Raw genomic sequence first — 26,426 nt, forward strand, 5'->3', positions numbered from 1 at the left:
TGCCGTTCACTACTTCCCTGTCATTCTCAATCTGCCTCGGATACCCACATGTGTCAGTAAGCCTCATTTTGTCCGCCTTGCCTGGTTAGGTGCCTTTTGCTTCAGGGGTGTATGAAGGTGTCCCCCAGGGCTTTGGTGGTATTGCCAGTTAATACACAGCCAGTCCCAGCTGATGGAGTAATGATAACACAGCAGCAATGAAATCCAGTTGTATTTTTGGAGACAAATGGCAAATTGCATAAGCTCCAGTGCAGTGTGAGGGACAGAATGAGGAGAATTAACAACTGCACAAATATTTTATTTTCTGGACTGACTGGCTACTAGATTCTTCAGCTGACCGCTACTATTTGTGTTTGTTTATGGTTTAGGGGTCCTGTTCATGAGCAGTCATGATGCCAGGCTGTTAACAAACAGCTAACAAAAAAAGCTGCCCCTGTCTCAAAGAGCTTCCAACATGAGTGCCATCCTGCGCAACCCCAAATACCAATGAAAGTGACTAACGTCCCCTTTCTGGCAGCATTTGGGTTGTCTGCGTGCTCCCCGGGGGATGTGTCCTCAATGCTCCCTGCCAAGGTCACTGCCAGGAAGCCCTTCAGGCTGAGCCTAACACAACTCATTTCACCATCTCCTTCAAAAGTCAAGTCAGACTGCACCACTGGTAGCAAGACATGTTTATCAGGTCTGCAAAAACGATGGGTCTAAATATAGCACCTGTTGAAACAGTCCTTACAGAGAGGAAGGAAAAAGGATGGCGTGGCTAGGAAGAAAGGTAGTGCAGAAGCTCCCCAGCATGAACCTTCTGACCCAGTACAATTTTTCTGTGGAATTGTCTAATTGCTTTCCAGAAACCTACTTCTACAAAATATAACACTTCAAAGAGCCAAAGATTTCAAAAACAAGGAAATCTCTGCAATACAGTCAGCACCTGCATATAAAAGTTATTTAGGGAAGCAAAGGCAAAGAACAACAAGAGAACGTGGCTGCTGCAAGCTGATGGTTTGATTGGTAGCACCGGTTCCGCTGGGCGACTGTTTCTTAAAACTCACCTGCTGAAAAAATAACTTTTCCCTAAAAGGTCTTCAAAGGTCAGAAGCCACGAGGTGGCATTCTACTCTTTGCCTCTGTAATCTGCTGCTCTACAGGCTGAGGAACATGATGGTGGAGTGGGAAAGGAGAGGCATGCTTTTCTCAATGTGGACGAGAAAGGTCAATCTCAAAGGTGAACTCCCACACTTTGCCGTAGGAGTACTTGAAAGAGGTTGAACAAAAGATACAGCAAAGAGCATTCCCTGAGCTGCTAAGGATAGAGAGGATCCACAAGAAATAGTCTCCCCCGTGCTTTGAAATGCATATGCTTTGTTCCTTGCCTGGTTTGAAATGGTCTTCTCTGTTTTCACATGGAAGAATCAAGAATGTTGTTTGCCGGCCAGAAATGAAATGTAAACCGGGATTCCCAAAGAGCGGTGTGACAATGTAACCCTAATCCATCCCATTTCTGCTGATATGATGCACATGGGGAAGGAGGTTAACCACGCTAGTGCCTCCTGCGGTGGGCAATCACTGTAATGTAAATTGTGACCTTCACACAATTGCTCATTGGAAACATTTACATGGAGACTAAATCCCTCCCAGGTTGCATGATAGCACAAGCTTTGTTTTCTTGGGCTGTTGTTCCCCATTTGGCACGCAGTACAAAGCCATCCAGGGGCTCTGAAAATCCATGAAGCGCAAGCTTGGACTACCCGTGTGCTGCCAGCAGAATTGACAAGCATGCAAGAAAAAGGCTCCTCGGGCTGCCAAGTCATGTAGCTTTTGAATGAACTAGCCTCTCCATGAAAGATCCTTGCTTTCTTGATCAGCAAAATCCTGATCTGCCATGAAATTCTCCCACCTACATTGGTCTTCAGAAAAGGAGCCCGCACTGAGGCTCTGGCCCAGGACAACTGTCGTTCTGTGCCAAATGAAATCCCTTCTGTAGCTCTTCTGCGGCGTGTGATACTGTAGGCACAAGCAGCTGATAGAGGGCGGTGAGAAACCAGAGATGAAAAGATGTGTTGGAAAAGGGAGGCCAAATACAGGTAGTATGTGATACCACAGCAGGGTAGTGGCCATTCTTGGCTGGCTTCTGGCCACAAAACATTGTCAAGGACCTGTGAGGCAAGTGACTCCATCCCAAGCCGCTGATGCCAATGCAGTTGTCAGTCCTACTAGAAATGTACAAGAATATAGGAATAAACTAAAAAAGAAAGGAGTCACTTTGAATGTTTTATTTTAAATCCCAGCCCTAGTGATCAAGAAAGCATACTGGGTTTGGGACAGTATGGTCAGAGCATCAGCTGAGATTCACCTAAGGTTTAGGGTTTACCAAGGACAGGATAAATTTGCTTCAGCCAATTACAATTCAAGATATATTTTGAAATTCTAGTCAAAATCTATATTCTAATTCCAAATGACACATGGGAGCGTTCCCTGCCCTCCCCTCTCCAATTTAGTCCCCAAATCTGAAGACGGAGTCCATGTTTTGATCCATCCATGCACAGATTTGATGGTCTCTTGTAGATGCAGGAATGAAACCTGATATTTGCAGAAGGCAAAGGAGAGTTTTCATGGCTTCAAGGGACCTACTGAGAATACCTCCCATATTTTGGGACAGACAACAGGCTCCCAAGACAGCCTGAAAAAGTGCCTTACACCCTTCGTATTTTCTCTAAATTGGGTGCAATTTCATAATCCCGGTCTGTTCTGTTGTAGTTTTAGGTTTGTGGCTTTGGATAACCACCTATATGTGCCTATTTTCCTTCATTAGGTGTCAGGTAACAAGCTGTTCTGAAACAGCATGTACCAGCCTGGGAACAGCAGGGTTAGAAATCAGTGCCAAAAAGTTAGGACAAATTTCTTTATCCTTATCCTTGCTCTGGTGATAACGTGTTTGTTAAATTCAGCTAATTAGAGAAGGTTGATAGAACAAGTCCCCAAGTGTTGCAGTCTGGCTCGGTGGATACCATGTCTGTGTACTTTCCAGCTTCAGCAGAGCTTGGGGAGTCTCTGTGTGTATGATGTGAGTCTCTCTTTATAGTCAGCATTTCTTGAACAAACATAAACCTCATGAGGGAAGTGCGCTTTTGTATTTTTCCTGTCCCCAGAACCTCAAGATAAAATTAAAAATGCCAGGACATAAAATATCACATGTGGCTCTATTTTACCTAGTTACCAACAGAAATACTGGTACCAGTTCCTCAGTGGGCATGAATTGACACCATTTCAACAACTTCCTTTGAACCAGGACAATGCACCAAATGACAATCCGGCTCCAGATATATTTTTAGCCAGAATACTCTGTGGCATGTGTTACCGTGTTTCTGGAACCACTTATAGTTTCTGCAGTATCATTTACTAGCATTTTCTCTAAACATGTTTCCAAGAGAGCTGTAAATGTACACTTTTGCTACAGGCACAGAGCATGAAACAGGACAGAAAGAAGGAAGGAAGGTCAGACCCATAGACGAGTCACTGTGCAGCAAAAAATTCACATCTCTGGGCAGTCCCATAGCTTTCAACATTGATTGTATTTGGCAATACAGAGCTTAGGTATCCCAGCTTATGGTGGAGGAAGAAATCACAACGTATCAACTCGTGCAGAGTGACAATCTGTAGATGGACTTAGGAGCGTGTGCCTTGTTCCTTTGTGATGTCTCGTTCATGTGTTTCATTCCTTGCAGTCATGAAGATGGGTACAAGAGGCAGATAGGGAACCTGGTATTTCCCACTGCTATGCTACAATAACTCTGCCAAAGTCCATGGAGAAGACTAATTAATATAGTGCATGGAAATTATCAAATCATCTCTCTCATGACATTTTCTATTTTCTTGCGCTGCATCTTGTCATCTTCCTGGTTTCAGGATGGGTCTCCAAGTGCTGCTAAGTGAGAGCAGTACGATTTTGAAACCACTCTGAACTCACTTTCTATTGGTATAAATGTCTGTGCAAGGGAAGGAGTAACAGAAAACCAATCTCGTGAACTTTTTTCAAGGTAGCTTATTCTGAGGCTTATGGTTGTAATTATCAGAAACACATTTCTGTAATGCAATAGAGAAAAGTTTAATCTTATGGTCTTAAATCTATGTATGACTCTAAATTAATCAAAAAAACACACTACAAGAGGGGGAAAAAGATATTCCCACATCCCCATTTAGAATCCCTGAAGGAAAAAGAAAGCAAATTTGTGAAGGAAACCTCAGCCCTAACACAATCTCCAAGTGATGGGAAATGCACATCTACAACATCTGTAGAGTCAGAGGGACTTGCAGTTGTATGTTGTGTTCTGATTAGCTCATGTACTCAGAGGGAAAACACACTTTCTCAATACCAAACCTCATCACAATGAACATAATTAGCCCATTTTCAGCAGATTAGTCAGTTATCACTATTGGAAAGTGCTGAAATACTGATACGCTCAACACTCCTGTCCAGAATGGAGCCGCTAAATCTAATTTCTCAGTCTGGGACTGCTCATTTTGCAAGTGATGCCAGCAGGAAAAATCCAGACTTTTTATTTTATCTTTCCTAGGTAGAACATGCTACTTTCTGGTCATGACCGAAGATCCAAGAAATTGTCATTACTTTGGGGGGAAATAAAAAAAAAACCAAAACAATAAAAAAGAAAGACTTCCTAATTCTAACAGCACTCTAGTGTCACTAACCCAACCCTATCCCAACCGGTGATGACTGAAAGGTACTGTGATTGCCGGCAGCTGTATTACTCTGGGCTGGGTCCTCCTGGGTCCTCAGGTGTCTGAAATGAAACAGAGTTTGCAGGAAATTCAGTGGGCCAAGGTGGGCAAGTGGTGCAGTGCTAAAAGTCAGGCTCCAAGCAGCTCCATCCTGGGGCTGAGTTTGGGTGATAGAGTGGCAAGTTTCTCTTTCGAGCTCTGTAGTTTGTACCACGGACAAAAGGTAAGAGGCTCTGTGTACTGTTTTGGTTTCCCATCACAACTCCATCTCTCTGACCAGGACCAGTTGCGCTCTGGCTTGCTAGGAGATGCTAACACAGAAAGGTATTTCAGTTTTGGTGTATGTTTGCTTGCAGCTGTAGATAGAATGGGTGCTTTGAGATGTGTGGTGTGATTCTGGCCGTTCTTTACGGTTTGCTTAGACCCATTCCACAAACTCATCTCAATCTGAACAGAAATAATGGCTTGGACATTTCAGAGTAACCTGTTTGGTGTGCATGTTCACATCGCTTTCTGGGGTCCTCTATCTCAGAAACTGCTGAAAGCTTCCCATGTGAAGATCCCCACTATCTGCTTTAGACAGAAAATGTTGAGGGGGGGAATGGAGAGAAAAAGTGACTTTACACAAGAAAAGCTAAGGTTTCCCTAGCTGGATTTCAGGATCCAGTGGGGCAAAGGTGAGTTTGTTGATAGCTTCAGTAAATGATTTCTGAACCTGAATTCTTGGCAAAATGTTTTGAGGACATTGAGGGGAAAGTGTGACTGCCTCTTTATGAATATTACTTGCATTGGAAGTAGCTGGTTATTATTATTAGTTGAGAAGTTGGGGAAGTCATCTTGAATAGCAATGTAACATTGTGACAAAAAACTATATGCTGTGTGGCACCTACTCTTTGTTATTATGGTCAGATGTAATATTTATGTTCCTTTGTCCCTTCCTTCTTGTCCTTTCCAAAGGTTAGGTTCTGCATCTATGCCTGGTCTGGAAAAATTCTCTTTTTGTTGAAAACAGCTTTGGGTGGCAAAGGATAATTCTGTCACTGCTTGTTGCAGCAAGGGAGTGCTACTATTAGGGAGCTCAGGGTTATTGCCTTTAGTTTGCACTAGGGGGGAAACATGAATTTTAAGAGGAGGTGCCCCTGGGAGCTCGCCCACAGGCAGTGCTGCCAACTGTGCATGAAGTGGTGCTTTGGTACCATTTCTAAAAGGTTGCCTGTGCCATCTTGCACCAAGGACTAGTTTTTTACAGTTTTATTGCATTTTCTCATGGTGCAGAGTGTAACTGCTGTTGCTTGCAAAAGCAGATGGGTGACAGATTGGTCTAGGTGACCTTACCAAAAGGCATCTCTTATTATTCCAAAGTTTCATATAGTTTTCAAAAACATTTCTCTTCACTACCTAGGACAAAGCCGAAACTCTTACACTCCTACAGCTGCTTCTCTCCTGGCTTCGTACAGTAAATCCACCTACCGTGTACTTCAGCAAATGCTCATTTTTTGAGATGGTCTCTAACTGGCCATTCACTGATGGAGGACTGTAATATAATGAATTTCAGAGATGCAGATTACAACTGGTTCTTGCTTGTTTTGTTTGCTTATGGTATTTTTCCATTATTTCTCTAATGTTACATGAATCATCTGGTGTTCTGTAACATATTTTGCCATTTGCCAACACTTAAGAGGGCAGAAATAATTTCTTCTGAAAGCAGAACAACCAGAATTATTCTTATTTGTTTTATTGGTGAATAAAAATGTAATTTATTAGCCAGTCAAGAGCAATAACTGTTAAGTGTGCTACTTCAGAATAGTCATTAAGATTTTTTTAATACTAATTTTGTCTGGACGTACATTAGTTAATTTAAACAAAAAAAGTTGGACCTGGCTTTTCAAAAGTATTTAGGTGTCTAACCCCAAGTTATTTCAATTGAAATTAGACAGTTCAGCCCCTTTGAGGATCTGGGCCTCAGCCCAAACTCTGCTGCTTTAAGTGTGTGCAGCTGCATTCCTCGTGGTGAAGTTTGATCCGTTTACTCGCGCATGTGATCAGGGACATGGATGCAGCAGAGAGTTCCACTTATAACCACTTTTTCGAAGGAAAATGATGAGTTTGGGTTCTAATGTGTCCAGATTAGTACAAGGCTGCAGAGTTCCGTCTGTAAGGAAGCATGTGTGTGCGGCGAGTGGGTGATGGGGAGGCAAGAGAGAGAGGGCAAAGGGTTTAGTGAATTGTTTGTTCATGTGGTCTAGTTAAACCTCTGTAGTAGCTGACAGCTGTGCAAGGGCAATTAATAAGGAATTGCCCATGCATTTGATTCTCCAGTTGAAATATCCCCTTTTTATGTTTAACATGTGGACTAGTTCCCAGCGGGCCACGCACAGTTCAGTGGCATTATCTCTGTTTAGACCTGTTGCAAATCAAACTCTTAATTTCTAAATAAATAGGCTGCTACCACTCTTTGTCCTCATTTTTGAGGCACCCAGGCTTGTCATACCAATAAAATAGACTGTGAGAATATGTGAGGTGAGAAAAAACCCTGGTCTGAAAATTTGAGCTTGGGGGGGAAAACAGCCATTTGTGAGCCAAGGGTTAGAGAAAAGCGTGCTGTAGGCAAGCTGGGACTTTGCTGGCAATACATCCCGATGCATCGAGAGGGCTGAGAGATCCTGAAAAAAAAAAAAGGGAGGGAGGGGAGTGAGCCTTTGAAGGAGCGGCCATGCAGGAGTGACTTAGGTGCAAACACAAATAGGTGCCATTATTTAAATGAGATGTCCCATTGTGATAGACCTTAGGACTTAATACAAAAGAGATTTTTCCAGTTTCAGGTCTGTTAGTATAAATCCAGGAGAGTCATGTGGAAAGGCAATGGTTTTGTCTGAGTCTTTACCAGTGGAGATTAAGCAAGCCTTCCTTTTCAGAGGGGGAGAAATGGGACAGTCAGATGCTTTGCAGCCCTGTTAACTTCCAACCCCTGCATCAGTCTGGTCAAACCCAGTGGAACCTGAGCAAATATTTAAGCTTCTGTTTCATTTGCTGAAAAAGCGTGGTCAGCTGTGCTGGGACCCAGGAGGAGGTCACAAACTGCAACTTTTGGTCAGGAAAAACCTTGTGGGGCAGAATATGAGCAGGGATATGGCCCTTAGATGCAGAGTGAGAGACAGGAGACGTGAGCTATGCTGCAGAGAAGAGGTAAGGACGCGTCTGTCCAGCCACTGGAATTATTCCTGTTTCTCTCATTTAACTCTTTCTCTCGGGCCAGTGCTGGCCAGTTCATTTGTTTGAATTCAACAGATTTTGGGAATGTTTGCTTTCCATTTCAGCTGAGGGGCATGCAGCAATTGAACATAGGCCAGAGGGGATTTTTTTCCTCTTCATTTTCTCTCTTTCTTGGTCACCCTAAAAGTAAGAAAACAGTGAAAATAGTAAAACAAACAAGAAGAAATGATGTGCTGGGGTGGAGTTCTTCCTTTTTCCATCACAGAAATTTTTTAGCAAAACACCCTGAAAATGTTTGACATCCATTTGTGGAATCTCTATAATTAGAATTAATAAAAGGACATGTCAAGTACACCTACCTTGCAAACCACAGATGCCTTTTTTTTTTTTCTCCTCCTCTCAATGGCTCTAACTTTTTTCTTCTGATTGGCATCTGCAGAGAAATTATAATTAGCCCTTGATATGCATTTGGCGTGCATAATGCCTGGGTTTTTCCTATAGGTATGCATATATTCCCACACAACTCCTAGGAGGATTCCTTTAACTAAACAGCTCAAGGTATCCAGGATAGCAAAAACATTAAAATAAAAATATCTCTGTGAATAGAGTTGGTGGTCTCCAGTGCATTCCCAGTGGATGCCTGCCTGCATCAGCACAAGGCTGTCTGACACAACTGGTGCTAATTAGCACCCCTGTTGGCAAGCTCAAACGAAGGGCCCAGAGCTGAATGGACTTTGGAGGCAGTTGGCATTAGAAGTGCTCCCAGCAGGTCCGGGCTGAGGAGCAGGCAGCACGGAGGGAGCTTTACTTGCCCAGTGGAATGGTCTCTCCTCCCAAGTTTGGAGAACCTGTCTCTTCTGAGGCTCAAAAAGTCTTATTCATGGTTGTGCTAATTTACTTTTTTTTTCCTCCCTTTTTGCCCCCACACTTCTCTAATTCTACCCAGAAACAGATCATTGGTAAGAGGTTTTCATGTGTGATCTTTATGGTGAAGAGGTTTGCCTAGGTCTGTGCTGGTTGTTGTTCTTTTTAAATTGAAACTTCAGCAAGAAATGGGGGGGGAGGGGGGTTGGAATCTGCAATTCTTTTCTGCTTTTTTTTTTTTTTTAATTCCTTTGTGGCTGTGGCTGAGTCTGAAGATTTTGCTCTTCTGGAAACTGATGGGTGTGACTTGCCATTATTTTCTGTCTTATGATCTCAAGAACATTAAAAGGACAACCTGCATTCCACTAGCTTTCCTTAGTCCCTAGGTGTTTAGCCTGTCTTCTGTAAACACACCTTCCTTCTTCAGCTGGAGAGGGAGTGAAAAGAAAGCGCGGATGTGTGTGCAGATCTGCGCCCTGGGTGAGTCCCAGCCAAGGGCCGGTGTGGTATTGTCAGCCCAGCCGGGTGGAGGTGGGAAACTGGACCCGTGTTTGGCTGTGGAGCTGCCTGGCTGTAATGATATAATTTATTGTCACATGGGCAATGGGTGTGTAATGACTTCAGTAGCGTACCTTCCATCCTAAACAATGTGTGTTACTGGTTTTGGGTATGGACCAGTCTACCCACAGCTGAAATATGGCCAGGGTGGAGGCAGATGGGTGACAGCCACCACGGCCGGGCGCCTTACAGGGTGCTGTGGGGAGGGGGAGCTGTGCCTGTGTCAAGCTGGACAGGCACAGGAGGTAACGTCTTCCGTAAGGTCACTGGAAAAATGAAGAAGTGGTTTGGGGTCTGTCAAGCCTTCTTCAGGTCGGTTCGGTGACCGGGTGGTATTATTGTTTACCAATGGGTACAAAGTTCCTGGGTGGTGGGAATTGTGCGGTTACCCCTGCGTTGCTCAAGGAGATTGGATCTCTTTCACGGGGAATTATTTTTTCTCATCTCCAAGATGAGCAGATCTGTTGTGCTATGGGATATTTATGATGCTCCAATTAAACAGATGTTATATACTTCATCTCAATCCCATTAAAACTGAAGAGCTTTTGTCAATGACATCTGTGTGTTCTGTGACAGCTCCTCAGATTCAAAGGGTAAGGTGTGCATTGACTTTCCCATCAAAATGTCATGTCTGAAGTGGCTCATAAAAGCTGTATATTCACAGACAGCCTAAAAGAAACATGGTAAGAGGAAAAGCTACTGTCAAAAGCAACTCGGAGCAGTCCTCCTGTGGTAAATAAAGGGGATAACCACGGGGAGAAAAAAGGAAATGTTAATAAATAGATTGAAAAAAATAAATAACTGCAGCGTAAATATTTCAGTCTGTAGGAACCTCAAAGGAATTTTGAGTTGCATTCTCTCCAGCACCATTTTCCCTTTCTGTCAACACAGGAGGCTGCCATACTGGATTTTTGTATGAAAAATCCCATTATTATAACCTAAGCTTTGCCTCAAAAATGGGCTATTCTTTACTTAGTCATTTGTTGGGGAGGATGGCGAAGCAACACGAGAACAAATCCATCCTTTTTGTGCGTGCATGTGCGGGCAGGGCACGTTGCTCTTGCTGCAACACTGCTTGCTCAGAACAGTGAACTGGAATTCTCACCACTTCCGAACCCAGGGATTCCTCCAGACTTTTCTTGAAACCTGACAAGCAACTGCCTCGGTACCCGGAGCACAGGTTTGCAACCCTGATGTGTGATAAATTAGACCTTTCACTCGAAGTTTTTCCTGGCAGGAGTACTAGAACAACCCTCTGAACAGCTACTACTGCTGAATTTTAAAATCTCTCTGGCTCTTTGCTCAGCCAAAACTTAAAGTTACAGTCAACTGGAGTTTGGCAAAGTGTAATGTTCTGTAACCTTATCTTTTTATAACAATCATGTTTATTAGTGTTATACAGTGCATTATAGGGCTCCTCTATAGAGCCAAGGTGCTGTGTCTGTTGCAGCAGAATGTAGAGTTTAGGTAATCATAACAGAGCTTTCAAACAGCTGTAAAACCAGCCCAGGTGGTGTGGTCCCGGGGCTGGAGACCCTGCGGCTCAGGAAAGCGTCGCTGCTTTCTGCTGCTGAGCAACCGTGAGCAGGTTCAGCCTGCCCTGTCCCCTCTCTTGGTCACTGTCTGTAAAGCTGATCACAGACTCCTTGGAGGACCTCAAAGGGGAGCCCAGGTTGTTCTCTTTAATAAAAAAGAAAATGAGTAAAACACCAAAGTTATCATCTGTTTAACTCCTCCGATCATCCGGAGTCCATGCTTTTTCAAACCCCAATCCAATTGTTTGTCTGAATCTGGTCTGATGTGAAGAATAAAAACCTAAACACGAATGTGCTTTAAACTGAGCCCTGTGAATAGTTTTCCACTTGTTCTACCACCAGACACTGAGTTCAAGCCTCTAAGTTAGTACTAAAATAGCTAATAAAACTCCAAATATCTGAAGGTGCATGCAGTGATTTTAATGGTTTATAGCCCTGTTATCAGCTGTTCCAGGAACAAAGCAAGGATCAGACTTTGCATCCTGGCACCAGAAGCAAAATCCTGTCCTTTACCCTCAGAGAAGTCCATGGAAAGGTCTAATTCTCTGACGAGTTGACAGAAGACCTGCAAAGCTAACAAAACAAGGGATGTTTCTCTAGGATCTTGGCACCTCTCCCTTAAACCCCTTTAATCTGCTGGTTGAGGATCATTGTGTAGGTGCTCCCTAAGAGGAAGGAGATCCTCTGGTTGACCATGGGCCCAAAGACTGGTACCAGGCTGTGTAAGTCCGTAGGAAACAATCTGCAGTGGCTCTTGCGTGAGGAAGAGGGGTTGTTTCTGTTTAGATTTACAATAGTCAGGCTTAGGAAAGCAAGCGTGGGTTGATTTTGCTGAGTAGCTGCTAAAGAGGGCTGCTGTCTTCTGTTAGTATTGCAGCAGAGTATCCAGGCCTGGCACCTATTTCTTGTGAAATTAAAAATTATTATTTTCAGTTCTGGGTTTGGACATGACAAACCTTCCTTTTTCTGGGCTTTACCTCTATTTCTTTCACCTATTTTTGCATCAAGCCACCAGTTTTGACTGAAGTCTTTCCAAATCCAAGTGTCAGCTTAAATAATGAGACCCGGCGAATTACTGTCTTCCTTACCTACTGTTGTCAAATTTCCTTCACTCTAAGAGCACAAGGGTGTGTATCTTCATGGGAGGCGTGAGACAGCCCTTAGGTTTGGTGGGGACTCTTGCCTTGGAAGTGCATCAAGGTGTTGGTATCTTCTGAGCCACTGAAGGCAAGAAAAGGCCGATGCTTTGGCTCGCCAAGTGAGTTACTTCAGTTTCTTCTTAGAAACTGATATGTCATCACTTCAATGATATTATTTATGAGGGTTTTTTCCTTATTTTTCAAGCATAGAAAAAAAAAATGTCATGCCATGTTTTAGGAACAAAATGAGTATTTTACACACATACCAATAGCTCTCTGGAAAGCACTTAAATTTACAAGCTGTTCGTAAATTTACTGACAGTTGGCAACACTGCATCCAACACACAGGAAGCCTTTTGGAAAATAGATCTATTGTAAATAATATATATTGCAGCTTAATCTGAGCATGCTTTAGCTCAAAGAAGTTTTAACAAATGTGTTACCTAATATATTTTTAAAAGTTATTTGACCTGGAAAGATGATTTTAGTATCTGAACAGCTATATTTAAAAAAGATAAAATATTAGTCACCTCCTCCGGGTGTTCCTCAGCAGAACTCTGTTGAGGTTACCTTTTGCTGGTGTTAGTTTGAATGTTTTTTGTCTCTTCTGCTGTAGTATCATGTAACTCAAAGGTGCAATCTAGTGATCATGTCACATGTAGATGGAGAATCTTGAGTGGTAGTTATTTGCATTTCAGTCTGGATGTGATTTACATAAAGAGAAATCATCTGTACGTATGTGACCACTTGGCTGGGTGCATTAAATGCAGTTTGGGTTTGGGGTAGCTCAGGTTTGTGAACACGCTGAGGTGGCACTTTATCAACCCAGTCAAACTTTACTTCTGTCCGATAATGGGTTGTCATACCTGAATTACAGTGAATCTGATACAGAAAACCTGTTGCTGTTATCCTACATCCCATATTTCTGTGACTGCAGTGGTATTCAGTAGCTAGAAAAGCTAGTTTAAAAATCACCTAGATGTTAAGACTTTGTGGCAGGAAGAGCCGGCTGTGGGGAAAGGAAAGGGGGCACGGGATCTTTCCCTGCAAATTGCCTTTTCAATTCCATCTTAATTATCAATTGAATTTTATGCATCATATATCAGAATGTATTCCATGTCCTATTTTCTGAGGTAGAAAACCCTTTTCTTGACAATGCTGCTAGATCTTCTGACCTTACCAGGAGTCTCAGTGTGTGCCGAGGCTTTCCCTAAAACCTCAGCTCATGGGTCTCTGGGGGGTAAAAAGCCTTTCCTTTCTCTTCCATGTTAGCTTGAGTTGGGGTTTTGTTTTTTTTTGGGGGGGGGGGGGGGGGGAAGACAAGGACACTAGCTGGTTACGCTGTTCCTATAAGAACTAATTAAAAAGTAATTTAGAAATTCTAGTTATTACTTTTGAGGCTTGAGACTTCTTCATCACTTCTTTGGCAGTACAAATCCAAGTACATGCTATCTTTACCCCAGGCAATGCCTAAAAATGACAGTCTTGCAGGTAGTCCTTTTCCCTACAGCTGATGCTTGTGGTCCTGGGAGGAAAGGCTCTGTCCGGTGGGAATCGCAGGATGCTTTTCAAAAAGCACAGTGAAAGTGGGTGTTTCTGTCAGTGCTGCCTCAGTGCTTACTGGAACAATTCCTTGTCAAGCTCTAAATGCAGAACGAGTGTTTTGGGGTTTTTTATCATCAGGCACATCCACGTATTTGTTGCTCTGGAAATACTGTATAGTTCATTTTGAAGGAGGAAAGAATGGCATTTCAGTCATTATCTTAAGCAAAACATGGGCAGCACAATAAAGCAACAACAAGAACAGCTGCTAAATCACAGATAATTACTTCAAAACTCTTTAACAGCTACAAATGCATTTAATTTCATCATTATCCAAGTGCCTCATGCTGCCTTTGTACTCCCACTGATTATGGCTTGACACCTTCACTGCAGGGCAGTCCATACGCACTGATCGAGCATGGGGTTGCCAACCTGCTGGGGTCAGCCCCAACGCACTTGGTCCCTACAAATAAAAGTGGTGGGATCCACAGCCTGGGGAGTTCACTTCAAGACCTGGACAAGTCACGTAAAGTTTCTGAACGGGATACTTTCCATGGATTTCATCAGGAGTTGGATCCATCCAACAGTGGATTAAAAACAGAACCTAAACCTCGTGGTTCCCAGGAATTTGCCTGGCAAACAGAAATTGCTGCTCTAGCAGGATGGGAGGTGACCGAAGCACCAGCCGTGTTACATGATGGCCAAAGCTCTTGAGCAGCTGAGTACAGCAGCAGCTTTAATCCCATTTCACTTGTGTGGTCAAGGGCTGCAAGTGTTGAGGGCAGCTCAGCCTCTGTCCCCTGTTCCCATGCTGCTGCCTGAGCTTGTCGCGCTCGCCGTCTCGCAGGAGGAGCGGAGTCGAGGGAGACGGATGCACCACAAGCAAAACACAGCCCCGCAAAGGGAAGGCCCTGCGTGGAAAGGGCTAGGAAACATTATATTGCTTTTGTCTAGCTATAATGAAAATAAATGAGGGCTTCAATTTAAAGCAGTTACTAAAAATTTGTTCTTTCCTCTGCCCTAATTCCAAAACCGACTTGCAGCTAATTAGATGGAGTCAAGCATGCTGGTGCTGTGCTGTGCTAGTGTAAACAACGGCCATCTGAGTTTCATTACAATAAGGAAATAAAATAAACACAGGGCCAGAAAACAGTAGTTTGGGCATGGCTCATTACAGCACAATGCAGTTAAAATTTTTTTTTTTGTAGAGGCAGTGGGATTGGCCAGGGTGTGAAGGGGACTCTCTTCATGTTTCTGTCCTGAACTTTTCCTCCCCAGAGTGTCACAGGGGAAAGTAAAGCTCCTGCTGCTCAGCTCATGGCTTAAACATGCCCCTACACCCCACCCCACCCCCCCCCCCCCCCCCGAAGCCTGTACATGGTGCTCCATTGCAAAGCCTTCTGCATCTCCCTGCCCCCAGGGTTCCCCATGTCATCCAGACAGGACCTCTGGGGAAAAGTGGCATTTACAGATTTACAGTGTGAGGGTGAGACCTTGGGTCGAGGAGCTCCTTGCAAGACTGCACCGAGTGTTTCGGGCTGCTCTCTGGATCAGCCAAGAAGGCCAAAGACAAATCGTGGCTCTTTTTCTCCCCTTTCTCCTTAATAATAGTTTTGCATTCGGTGAAGGAGAACCCGCTACATGCTTCTCATATGAAATCTTTTGCGTACAGCAGCTGCTGTCTTCTGCATTTTGTTGCTCGGAGTCCCCGAGCGCAGCAGGCTAAAGAGACGTTTCCAAAGCAGCATCTTCACCCACTTCTGTGGTGCCTGAGGGCCAACATTTCTGAGCACCTAGAGATCTTGGGCTGTGGTCTGAGCTCTCATCTCTCCCTTCCCATCGCCCTTCGGCTGGAGGAGAGGAGGAAGGATCTCTGAGGGAAGCCTTAGTGCTTTTTCCTCAGCTGGATCCCTCCCACAGGCCCTTTCCTTGCAGGAGGGCTGGAAATCCTCCCCAGTCCTGTGTGCGTTGGAGAACTGAACTGGAAAGCCACAGGCAAAAGAGGTAATTTTGTCCAAAGCATTATCCTCCCTTGCATACATGTTCTGCGAAATATTCTCGTTTTCACTGGATTCTGAGTTATGTTTCCAGAGTGCAGTCTGAGCTCATCTATGCTCAAGCTGTATTGATCTGGCTTTTCCTGGATTAGCCCGTTGTTAAACACAGATCTTGGCAAGAGACCGCTCGCCCAGACTTTTCAAGGCAAAAGCACTTCTGCTGTTGGGTGAATGAAGTCCTTTCCTTATCTGGCACCCCAGCAGGACTTTCTGCTGGCTCTCTGCTCTTGCCTGTCCGTTTGCAGGTGTGCTGGCTCTCCTGGGCTCCTGGTTATTGCTAGACGCAGTTCTGCAACTCATTAGAAACTCTTCTTACTGCCAGGGCTACAGAGTGGGAGAAACAGTCTGTTTTGAGATACTTGCAGCAAAAAAAAGAAAGTGGATAACTTCAGCATGGGGGAAAGACCTGCCTTGACAAACACAGCCTCTGACATGAGGACAAGCCAACAAGGAATTCACATTGATAAGGCTGGTGTGAGCTTGACAAAAGGCGAAGGATCAGAGCTGTGCCTTCATTTGTATGCTGAAATCAGGCAGGCTGAAGGGGAAGAGCCATCGAACACATACCCATGGACTCTTCCTGTACATGGACACACAGAATACACAGTGTTTTGTTATGTCCAGTACTTCAAAAATAGACACAAGGAAAATGGTTTGTGACACCCATTTCCTTCTCCTTTTTCAGTCAATGCCAGTGGTATTAATTCTGCCTCAAGACCCTGGTTGGTTATAACCATATTAAGAAAAAAGATATTTCTGATACTTTCAAATGTTTTGCTTTATAATTCTGTTTTTGAGTGAAGGTTTTTCCCTAGATTCCGTGAACTGTAAGAAAACATTACTTCAACCTTGAATAGTAGCGTGGATTTACTTGGTGAAGTGAGATCAAATACTTTACTAGTTTGGGAACATAATTTAGAATACATGATATCCCTTGAGTCGTAAATTTAAATCCCTGTTAGGGTAACCTGTTTTTTTATTTGTCAGAAATAAAAAAAAACACCAAACCCCACACCAAACACCCTCTGTTCACAATGACTTGTGTGTTTTCTAAACAAATTTTAGAACAATTCAGGCTCTGATCCTCTCAAGGGCCAAGTTCTCCCAGTTCCCACTGACTCCAAAGGCTCTGTGTCCCCTAGGATTCAGATATTAACACTGTGCTTTTACAAAAAATATTAATAAGATAAATGATAACCCGAAAGCCTGTGCAGTGAACACAAAGAAAAATAAAACCTTGACTGACGACCCCTATAAATCCAGAGATATTAAGAGACTAGCTTAAAATCCATTTTATAGCCTAGAATCTTATTTGCATCTTTGAATCAAATGCTTTATTCCACAGAAATAAGAATGAGTCTCTGTCAGAGGAGTGGGGTAGGTTATCTGAAAAGATGTAAAAACCCATTGGCTTGTGGGACATCGCAGCAATCAGTGAGGCTGGAAAGCAATAGAGTAAAAAGTATTTGTGAGTGACAAATTGGAGACAAGCAAAACAACACTAAATGCAACATTGAAACGCATGTCCTGGAATCAACATTAAAATTAATCTGTGGAAGCAGTCACCCATCCATAAAAGAAAAAAAGAGGGCTTTTTTCTGCTGCGGAGGTTTATAAACAAAGAGTGAGTTTTTAAACAAATGTCTGAGTGTTCTAGTGCTGCATGCTGCCCTGTGTGTGAGCAGCCCCCAGTTTCTGACTCTGAAGCCTTTTTTTGAAGAATGTCTTGCACAAAATGAAGAAAAAAATCTAAAAAAGCAGCGAGATTTGGGAAGGCTGTGTATGGGTGTTTATTGGGAGTATTTTAAACCTAGTTTGTAAAATGGGGTTAGATTAAAAAAGAAGTTAAAGGTGCCACTATTTTCTCCCGTCTAATTAGAGCTAGAATCCCTCCTCAGTGACAGCCCAACACCTTGCATGTCTTAAGTTTAGCTTTACAGGAGCAGTAGCAGACGAAAGAGATGAAAGCCCTTGGGAGAGGACGTGCACCAGCATCCCCCAGCCCTGGGGTGAAAGCATCCCGTTCGGATGCAGGGCTCAAACCGCGTAGTGATAAAGCAAAGCAGAGCCCTGGCTTCCCAGCGCTCGTATGATTTTCCTCTTCAACAAACTTCAGGAATTTCCCAGACTTGCTTGCCACAGCGGGACGGTATTCCCAGGTGATGTCTGGGAGACGGACGCTAGCCCGAAGCCCCGAGGGAAGCAGCACTGAGCTCTTCCCGGCTGTGGCTCCATACAACCCCACCATGTGCGTGCACATGCCCTGCTGACCAGCTGCAGAAAATTGCAAACCCCCACAGGCAGGAAAATCGCCCTTTCCACAGCAATTTGCTCGCAGTCGGCAGTGCCTTGGCTTAGCCGTGCCAGCGTGTGCCCCTGCTCGCCGCCCCGTGCCCCCGGCTGCAGCCGTTCAGCCGGCACTCGGCGACCGGCGCTGGCATGGAGACCTGGCCCCGGCTCAGGGCGACATGTGGAGGGGCCAGTTGGCAGCCGGCGTGTGCCGGGAAGGTGAGAGCCAAATCTCCCTCTGATTCTTCCCCCGCCTATATCCGGAGCCATGCCGTGACGTGGACGCCGTGGTGGGGGCCCTCCTGATCGGCGCTGGCCAAAAAGGGGGCCTGGCGTGGGAGAAGCGGGTGGGAAGGTGCTGTGGGGTGGCGGGGAAGTGTCTCCAGTTTCAGGCTCCTCATCCCAAAGCAAGGAGGAGATCGTGCGGGAGCCCTCCGGCAGCGAATAGGATGGAGAAGTCCTTCCTGGTGGGACAGGGCCATAAAGGAATGAAGAGCTGTTGTTGTGAGCTGCTGTTTTATCTTCCTGCCCATTGCATTAAGAAGGAGCACCTTGAAACAACAGCTCCAGTTTATCCTCATCTCTTTTATCCCCTTTTCCAAATCAGAAAAAAAACTAGAGCATTTTTACCACTGTTTGCTTTTCCAGTTTCTTTAATTTGGGTAATTGCTTAGTCAATTCTCAAAAATATATTTTCTGTCTTAAAAAAACAGCAGAAATGACAGATCGCCTTCCTTTCCATCTCAGCTTTGGCACGCGGGTCCCAGATTGTGCATTCTCTCTGCTCGGCACCACACCAGCCTCCCATACTTAATTAATTTCCCTTCGTTTATGCAGCCTTGCACTTAAAGAGACAGTGTCCCATTTTGATGGTTTGGCTTTGGCGAGATTGCAAAGGTGTCACTCCTTAAATCCTTTTTTTTTTTTTTTTAAACTTCCCAGTGTTCTGTGGGGCAAAGATTTGGCATTTTTAAACTCCCGCCACTCCCACTCTTTCTTCCCCCCGTCCCTGTCTCCCTGTTCTGTCGAGCACTCAAGATCTAGATCAGGCTCTGTGGAAAGAGAAGGATGCATGGGACCTCGTCTCTTGACTGCCCTTGTGAAAGGGCAGCGTGGTTTGGTCTACTCACACTCTCAAGTACCTAAATGTCCGAGAGCTACAGCAGCCTACTGGGCTGGATCTTCACGTGGCCGTGCAGGGGTTCAAGGGCTGGTTTTCCTTTATATCAGCACAGTTATACCAGGCTCCTCTGTTCCTGACCTCTGCCATCATCAATGACAGCAAAGGCTCTGATCCAAGCACCCCAAGGCATAAGCATCTTTGACTCTGGGAGCAAGCCTCATGCTTGGATTGGCCAGGATGTTCAAGTTTAAAACCCATTATTTTGGTTCTTTATGAAGGTGTTGTTATTCTAGCTCATATCTTTCATTCCAGATTCAGGATTAAAACGTTTCCTCCCCTTTGTTCTATTTCACCCCACACAACTCAACGGGAAGAACATGCCAGAAGGACTAGTTTTTAAATTATATTTTTTAAAGCAGATATATTATACATTTTCATTCGTCGTCCCATTTTTCTTTTTTCAAAAGCTCATTGTGTGCTCTGGGTGTTTGTCAGTCAGAGGCAGGGCTGCCACTGTTAAGTAACATCCCACAAAGGCACATTTTCTGTTTGTCAACAGCTTGCAAGCTCAGCCCTAAATCTTTCTCATTCTTTTCGTCTTCCCTCCCTCGTGAATCTTGCAGCGTCTCCCAGCTCCTTACAGGGAGCTCCTGCCCTGTCCCGACGTGGATGCACAGCTCTGCCCGCCTAAGATAGTAAATGCTACTGGGAATGGAGAAGACTGGCTGCGAGCTTTTCCCTGTGTCTTGCAAACCTTGGTGAAATGGACATTACAACAGCTGCAAGTGATATTTTGCACCTCCTACAAAGATTTGAGTAAAGGCTCCTATCACCTTAGAGGGACTCTAAATTCTTCCAGTAGTCTGCTTGTTTTGCTGCAACTGGAAGCAAAAGTGCCAAAGCAGATCAGATTTGGCTGCTCCTGTGCTTTTTCTCTCTGGACACACTGGGTAGCCTGATCTCACGAGAGATATGTAGTTGAGTTTTCAGACCTTCGAGGTTTTTACTGTTTGGAGAAGTATCAAACTTACCCAAGTGAACTGAAACTTTGTGGCTTGAGGAGGACTCTCTAAGAACAAGCTGCTGTGTTTTTTTTTAAAAACTCAGTAAAGAGAATCTGCTGAGACCAAAAATGTTTTCTACTCTCCATGCACAGATCCTCAAGCATTCAGAGATGTCTTCCAGCACGGCATTCAGCTGTCCCAAGCTTCTAGGAAGCTTGGGGGTGAAGGCTACCCTGGACAAATGGACATTGCAGCTCTACTGTATGGGCTCTCCGAGTCCCATGGAGACCAGCGACAAGTGTCTGCAAACTCCTACCTCCTATTTTCAGTAGAATAGACCATCTACTTAAAAGAGCAAAAGTTGGCAGAGGTCAAGCCTGGTGCCCAAGGCTCGCAACCCCACTAAATTCAATCAGGCAAAATAGTCTCTAGTCAGAACTTATCTCCTCCTAAAATAAAACATACAGTAGAAGAAGAAACAAATTGCTTGACACCTCATTAGCAATTGTAAGCAGACTCCATTTTCACTCCAGGGTCTCATTGGAGTGATTTGTGAGGCAGCTTTTCCCTCCCTCTGCCTACCCCCTTAATGGCCCGCATTTTGAAGGAGTTGGAGGCAACACAAGAACAACAGTGATTATTTGTGTTCTTCTGGGACGCCTGTCCTGCTGTCTGCTGCTGGAGTGCCCCTCTACCTGGTGTTGTTTCTGGAACCTGAAGCCCGTTTCACATTGCTTCTGTGCATGTGTGTGGTTGATTGTTAAGAGGACACAGTTGGCCTGGAACAAGATAACCAAAGCTCCTATGTCCTCTCAGAGCTAAAATGTTGATTAAAGTAACCAGCTGACTGGACACTTGATGGAGGAGACTGTACTGCTAAGCACAAATGCGTGGGTGTTGGGTGAACGTTGTTGCTTCAGGGCTTGAGATATGTTGTTGGCTGACTGTGTTCTCATGCTACAGAAGAGCACCGCCCAAAAGATGAAAGAAAAGGAAAAAAATCCTCCTGTAAGGATCAATTTGTTCTTTCTTAATTAAAAGTCCAGCCTTGTCACAGTTTGATCCCACCACACTTGCTCCACAGTTTTGCCTTCTCATCTTGGCTTGGAAAGCAATTTAATTTCAATTTCAAGACCTTTTTGTTCTTGGTTTTTTTCTTCTAAATCCACCATCCACCCACCCACCACAGCAGGACATGTCTCTCAGGAAACCGGTTCCATGCTCAGTAATAATTTTTGAAATGTAAGCACATCAAAAAGGACTTGGACAAACACAGTAAGACTTTTGAGGGAACTATTTGTTGTTGTGTTGGGATTTTTTTTTTTGGTCTGCATGCCCATTTTTCAAATCCACACACATAAGCAGATAACTTATCTTGGGCAGCAGCAATGAGTCCTCAGAAACGAGCGGAAAGGCAGTGATTTGGGATCCCAGCCCCGAGGGAACATTCCTGCTATAAGGCAGCAGTGTAGGAGCCAGATTGCAATTCTTTCTGGGATTTAACATTTTTCTCAATTGCCAGGTAGCTGTCCTGCCAGGGAAAAGAAACATGTTACTGTATACTTTTGTCTTGAACTGACTCAGAAGTAGAATGGAACAAAACAGGACTAAAAAAGAGAAAAAAAAATCTCATTTGTCTTCTAGTCTTGTCATCTTCTTTCATTGAAGTCTCATTTTAAATTTTCCAAAACATCTTTCATAAAAAAAAAAATAATTCCTCTACTTCCCACATCAGAAAATAAAAAAGGTGGTTTTCTTAACAAAGTAGACACAGTCTGCCAGTTGCACAATACTTTTGTCCTTCAAGCAAAAATGTGATACTGAAACCAGTGTTCGTGATTACAGGTCATCATTTTAATGAAGCCATCAGCCTGTAAGGCTCAAACCGTGACCTTACTGCTCTTCAGCAACTTCTTTAGTTGTTTATAGTCTTCTTTTTCAGCGATGCATCCCAAGATTCTTCCCTGATAATTTGATTTTATTTTTTTCATTTCATTATACCGTATTTAATTCTTCCTTTCAGAAAAATATACAAATGTTAGGCAGCTTAACCTTGCAAATAGGAATGAATTTTTACTGATAAAAAGAAAAAAAACCTAGAAAAACCAGACAAACACCTATCTATTTGAATTCCTTTCCCTCATTCCTTTCATGTAACAATATTTCATCTTGGCTGACTTCAGCCATTTAACCCAGACAGGCCGAGCCACTCTCCAGAGATCCCTCGCCCTCCCCGCTGACTGTGGAACAACCATAGACAACTGGTTTAGACTAGACTCCTCACATTTGGCACTGTGGAAAGGAGGCTGAAATTAAAATGATATCTGATGAAATTCTGTTTGAGAGGGGAAAAAATGTTGCTATCGATTTTCTCTAACATTTTTTTAATGGAAGAGCAGAGTGCCATTGGTTGTGATAAAAGGGGTACTGTATGACGACCAGGCTAAGAGAGGGCAGCTCCGAGCTGAATCAACAGCTAGTCAAAGGCTGGTACAGTAGCAAAACCAGCAATGCCATGAACATATTATCCAGGGATCTCAGGCAAATGCGTGTTGTATTGGATACATACTGTTGAATGTAAATCCATAGTGCTGAAATACTGTATATTTATTATGCAAGCCAAAGCTGAAGACAGTTTCTGTTTGATGGACTCCCGGTGATGAATGGATTGTTTCATTCGAGTAAATGAACTGTCAGAAACAATGGCTACACAGTACAATTTCTCTCCCTGTCCCCAACGGGCAGGAAAGCTCTGCAGCCAAAATAAAGTTGTATTTTTTTGTTAAGTCTAGTGAGATGGCAGGCTTGGGTAGAAAATTCAGAGGAATGAATATGGATAGTTTGACCTTAAAAAAGCCCACCACTCTGCTAAAATCATCTGTGTTGTGGGTGAATTTGTTTCATACTGAAGTGAGATAAAGGTAAGTTTCTGTCTATGCAAGACACTAGAAGTCCTCACGCTGGTTAGGGTCTGAAGTAGGTGTTTGGGAGAGTCCCGCTGCTGCCAGAGATAAAGCGAAGGGGTAAACTGGGTCCTTGGCATGTCCCTGCCTTCTCCTGCACAACAGGAGCTTAGGACCCATGATCAGGCCAGGAGAAAGAAGTCTCCCTGCTCATCTGGCAGAAATATGTGGTACTCCCACAGGACTTTGATCGTAACACATGTTTGAAATTGTGGAAGGATGAATCCCTCTGCGATCAGAAGAGGGAGCAGCTAAGCAGTGTGAGCTACTGTGCTGGCCAGGGGAAGGGTCAATTAGAAGTCTGGAAACAGCCTGCAAGATGTGGAAGAGGCAAGCAAGCTTTCCAGCTGTGTGGTCTGTCCAGCAGTTCATTTCCAAGGGGTGGGAGAGATGGAGACCAGACCTACTACACATTCCCTGCTCAGCCTTCAGGCCACTCTTCTGAGGTGCCTCCACCAAGTGTCTGTAGCTACAGGACTTCACTCCATGAGTCCCTGTGGCTCTTTACTAGAATTGTCCTTAACTTTTCTTCCTTTGTAGCTCTGCACTTAATGGTGGTTTTATGCCCAGACATTCAAAACACTGCTCATGTAAATTCCTTTACGTTTCAGATGCTCGCTCTTTTTTTTGACCGAGTTCTCCTTTCTGGATCCCGGGGCCATCTCAGCTGGCTTTCTTGAGGACTAGGGACCCCAGCACTGCCCAGGCTCTCAGGAGACCCCAGCCATCCCTGCCAGGAGACACGGAGTACGCGCAGGAATACTGACGAGGACACAGCAGTAATTAGCCATTGGCAACAGCAGATCATGCTGCACCAAGTTACCCAGGTCTCTGAGCAGGAAAAAGTGAGTTCGACAAACATTATACTACATAACTGACTGTAACATTACATCATTGACTATGATAAATGATAAGAAAATGAGGGCTGGATTTCTTTTCATTTCATTTTTTCACAGATTCATAAGCGGAAACACGCTGTGAAGTCAGTCCTGAATGAAATCTTCTCCGCTGAAATATATTCGGAGGCAAAGTGCTCTCTCAAGGAGTGGTGAGGCAGAGAAACCCTGCGCTGTGTGCACATGTACAAGGTGAGCATTGGTATTAAACAAAGCCTTTGAAAGAAAATAGAAAGGACATTGCAGACTGCAGGTGGGTTGAGATAGCTGCGAAAGCGAAATGTCCTTGGAAGCAGCTTTTTGCAGCTCAGGGTATAAGGGGCCGCACTGTGTAATTTCCCGAATATTTTTATTATTTAGTAGTCCCTTTCTGAAATAATTTCCTGGACATCTCTTTATCTAAGAGGAAAAATAAAATCTAAGAGCAATTCAGGTTTTTGCTTTCAAGGAACCAGTTTCTGAATACGGTGTACCAAGAAGAGGGCTCTTTCAAACCGATTCCCTCTCTTCGTAAAGGACCGGTCTTACATTTGCTGTAAGACAGACAGCAAACACCACACCAGGTAGCAAATTTCCGTATCTTGTGCAGAGCTTCCACCAGTGCTTATTGTAACAAGGGATGGTTTTTATTTACACTAACAAATTGCCGGTCCGTTTAGAAAATAATGTCAAATTAAATCCTGTTGTAATTTCTCAGTAAAATAGTTTGTTTGCACCATTTGTCCAGAAAGTCTGGACTTTTAGTTTATAAGCTGGAATCCTCCCCATGTCAAGACAAAATAACATGCAAGAATGGCAGTGGGAATAATGACAGATTTTCCTATCTCTGCCCTGTGTCCTTCAGCCAGATTTTGTCTCCTGCAAAATTAACAAGCAAAAATCAGTCTGTGAAAGCATACAGAAAGAAGCCTGATTTGAGTACTCCTAGGTCACAGAGTTTAATACACTTTCAGTTGTCACATTCAGAGTTTTTTTACTGGCTCCGGCTGCCTCCGCACCAGCTCTGCTTCGGGCTGTCACGCACCAACCGTTATCTGGGATCAGCGAGTTTTCTCCCTCCTCCTCACACAGTGAGCTGTGCACATCTCTTTCCTTTCTGCTCAGCTTCTAGAAAGGAGAATTTCTGTCTGCTGCAAATTGACAGTCCTGTTTTCTCTCTAGGTGTACTGCTGAGTAGTGGGTTTCTGGCCATCAGGGCAGACCAGTTGTGCTTTGTCTGTATATCCTATAGGCTTGCTGTGATTAAGGAAAGGTGGAGGGGAGCCTGGTGTGCCTGGAAAACATGGACTGAAAGCAAGCAGCTGATAACTAATTTTAGAGGAAAAACGTGACCTCAATATGTTACCTATCCGTTCATGATGCAAGTTTCAGTGGCAAAAATCAGTTTCAGGGTTAAAAAACCACACCTCTTGGTCCTGTATGGCTTAAAAGCAATCTAAAGATTATACGAGTCATTGTTATTAGATGCCAGTTAGCATGAACTTGATATTACTCAGCAGAGTCCGTCTATTGGTGAGCAGTTTTTGGCATTGACTGACAGATTCGTTCCCAAAATTGATATCAGACAGTGCTGTCCTGCAGCCCTGAGAACACGCCCTGCAGCAAGACGGTATCCTCCCGGCTGCATCGTGCAAATGGGCTCACACAAACTCTCTCCAGCTCCAGGACGAGCCTAAGCACGATCCTGAGCCCTGACGTCGCTGCTCCTGGACCTGCATGTGAACTCACAGCGTCCCAGCATTCATCCAAGAGACTGTGAAGGGTCTGTTAGCTCAGGGGAGAGGGACCTGAGCCACCAGTTATTCCCCAAGGTAGCTTCATCATAGAGTCTACTGGTGTAAATCAAGGCTGTCTGACCTTAAGCATGGGCAGGTACAAGCAGAGAGCTCTGTAGACTGGAAAATACGCTGGTGGCTGGAAATGCTTTTTTCTGCCAGCAGTTTGAGTTTCCTGTTTGTGCCAGCACCCAGGCTGAGGTGGGACTTTTCGAGCTGCTCCTTTAAGTCAAACATCAGGAAAGAGGGATCAAGAAGACAAACGAAGAAAGCAAACAAAGAAGGGCAGTTTCTAAGAAACCCTGGAGATTTATGGCCTCCCCACCTGATCCCATGCCAAGTTTATTTGATCTTCATCCATCACTGCCAAAGGGGAGAGTCCGGATGGACCGCACTCCCACCTGACGTCTGCCCTGCCTGTTTTTTCCAAGCGCAGCTGAATCAGACCAGCTCTTCAGGTCACACATGAGCTGGTGCTGCTTATAAACACGCTGCTTCACTAGTGATTTAATGAGCGTTAGGCTTCACCCTGTCTGCGGTAGGAAAATAAAAGACGAAAAAGCTGAAACATGTAGCAGGACATGAAGCGGATGCCTCTGGAATAGGTGTGGAGGACCGAGGTGCTTTCAGCCCGTACCTTCAGAAACGAAGCGCTGTGGTCAAGTGGCCCAGCTGGGGATACACCACTTAGAAACAGATTGCTGCGTAAGCAAGCTTCACATCGCTGAGCCAAGCCA

The 26,426-nt window shown here is 44.3% G+C and overlaps 1 long non-coding RNA gene across 8 annotated transcripts in view; it reads left to right on the forward strand.

Moving 5' to 3' along the window:
- Positions 1-26,426, forward strand: part of LOC142363807 (uncharacterized) — a 78,694-nt gene that overhangs the window by 9,829 nt on the left and 42,439 nt on the right. For 7 of the 8 annotated variants that reach the window (XR_012765978.1, XR_012765980.1, XR_012765981.1 and 4 more), the window contains exons 1-3: positions 7,792-7,917; positions 23,630-23,863; positions 23,975-24,106. This is a non-coding gene — a long non-coding RNA (uncharacterized LOC142363807). Of the gene's footprint in view, positions 1-7,791; positions 7,918-23,629; positions 23,864-23,974; positions 24,107-26,426 lie in introns of those variants that run through there. The other variant, XR_012765983.1, reaches the window with a different exon arrangement.

The sequence above is a fragment of the Opisthocomus hoazin genome, chromosome 21 (genome assembly GCF_030867145.1).
Source record: "Opisthocomus hoazin isolate bOpiHoa1 chromosome 21, bOpiHoa1.hap1, whole genome shotgun sequence".
Taxonomy (NCBI): Eukaryota; Metazoa; Chordata; class Aves; order Opisthocomiformes; family Opisthocomidae; genus Opisthocomus; species Opisthocomus hoazin.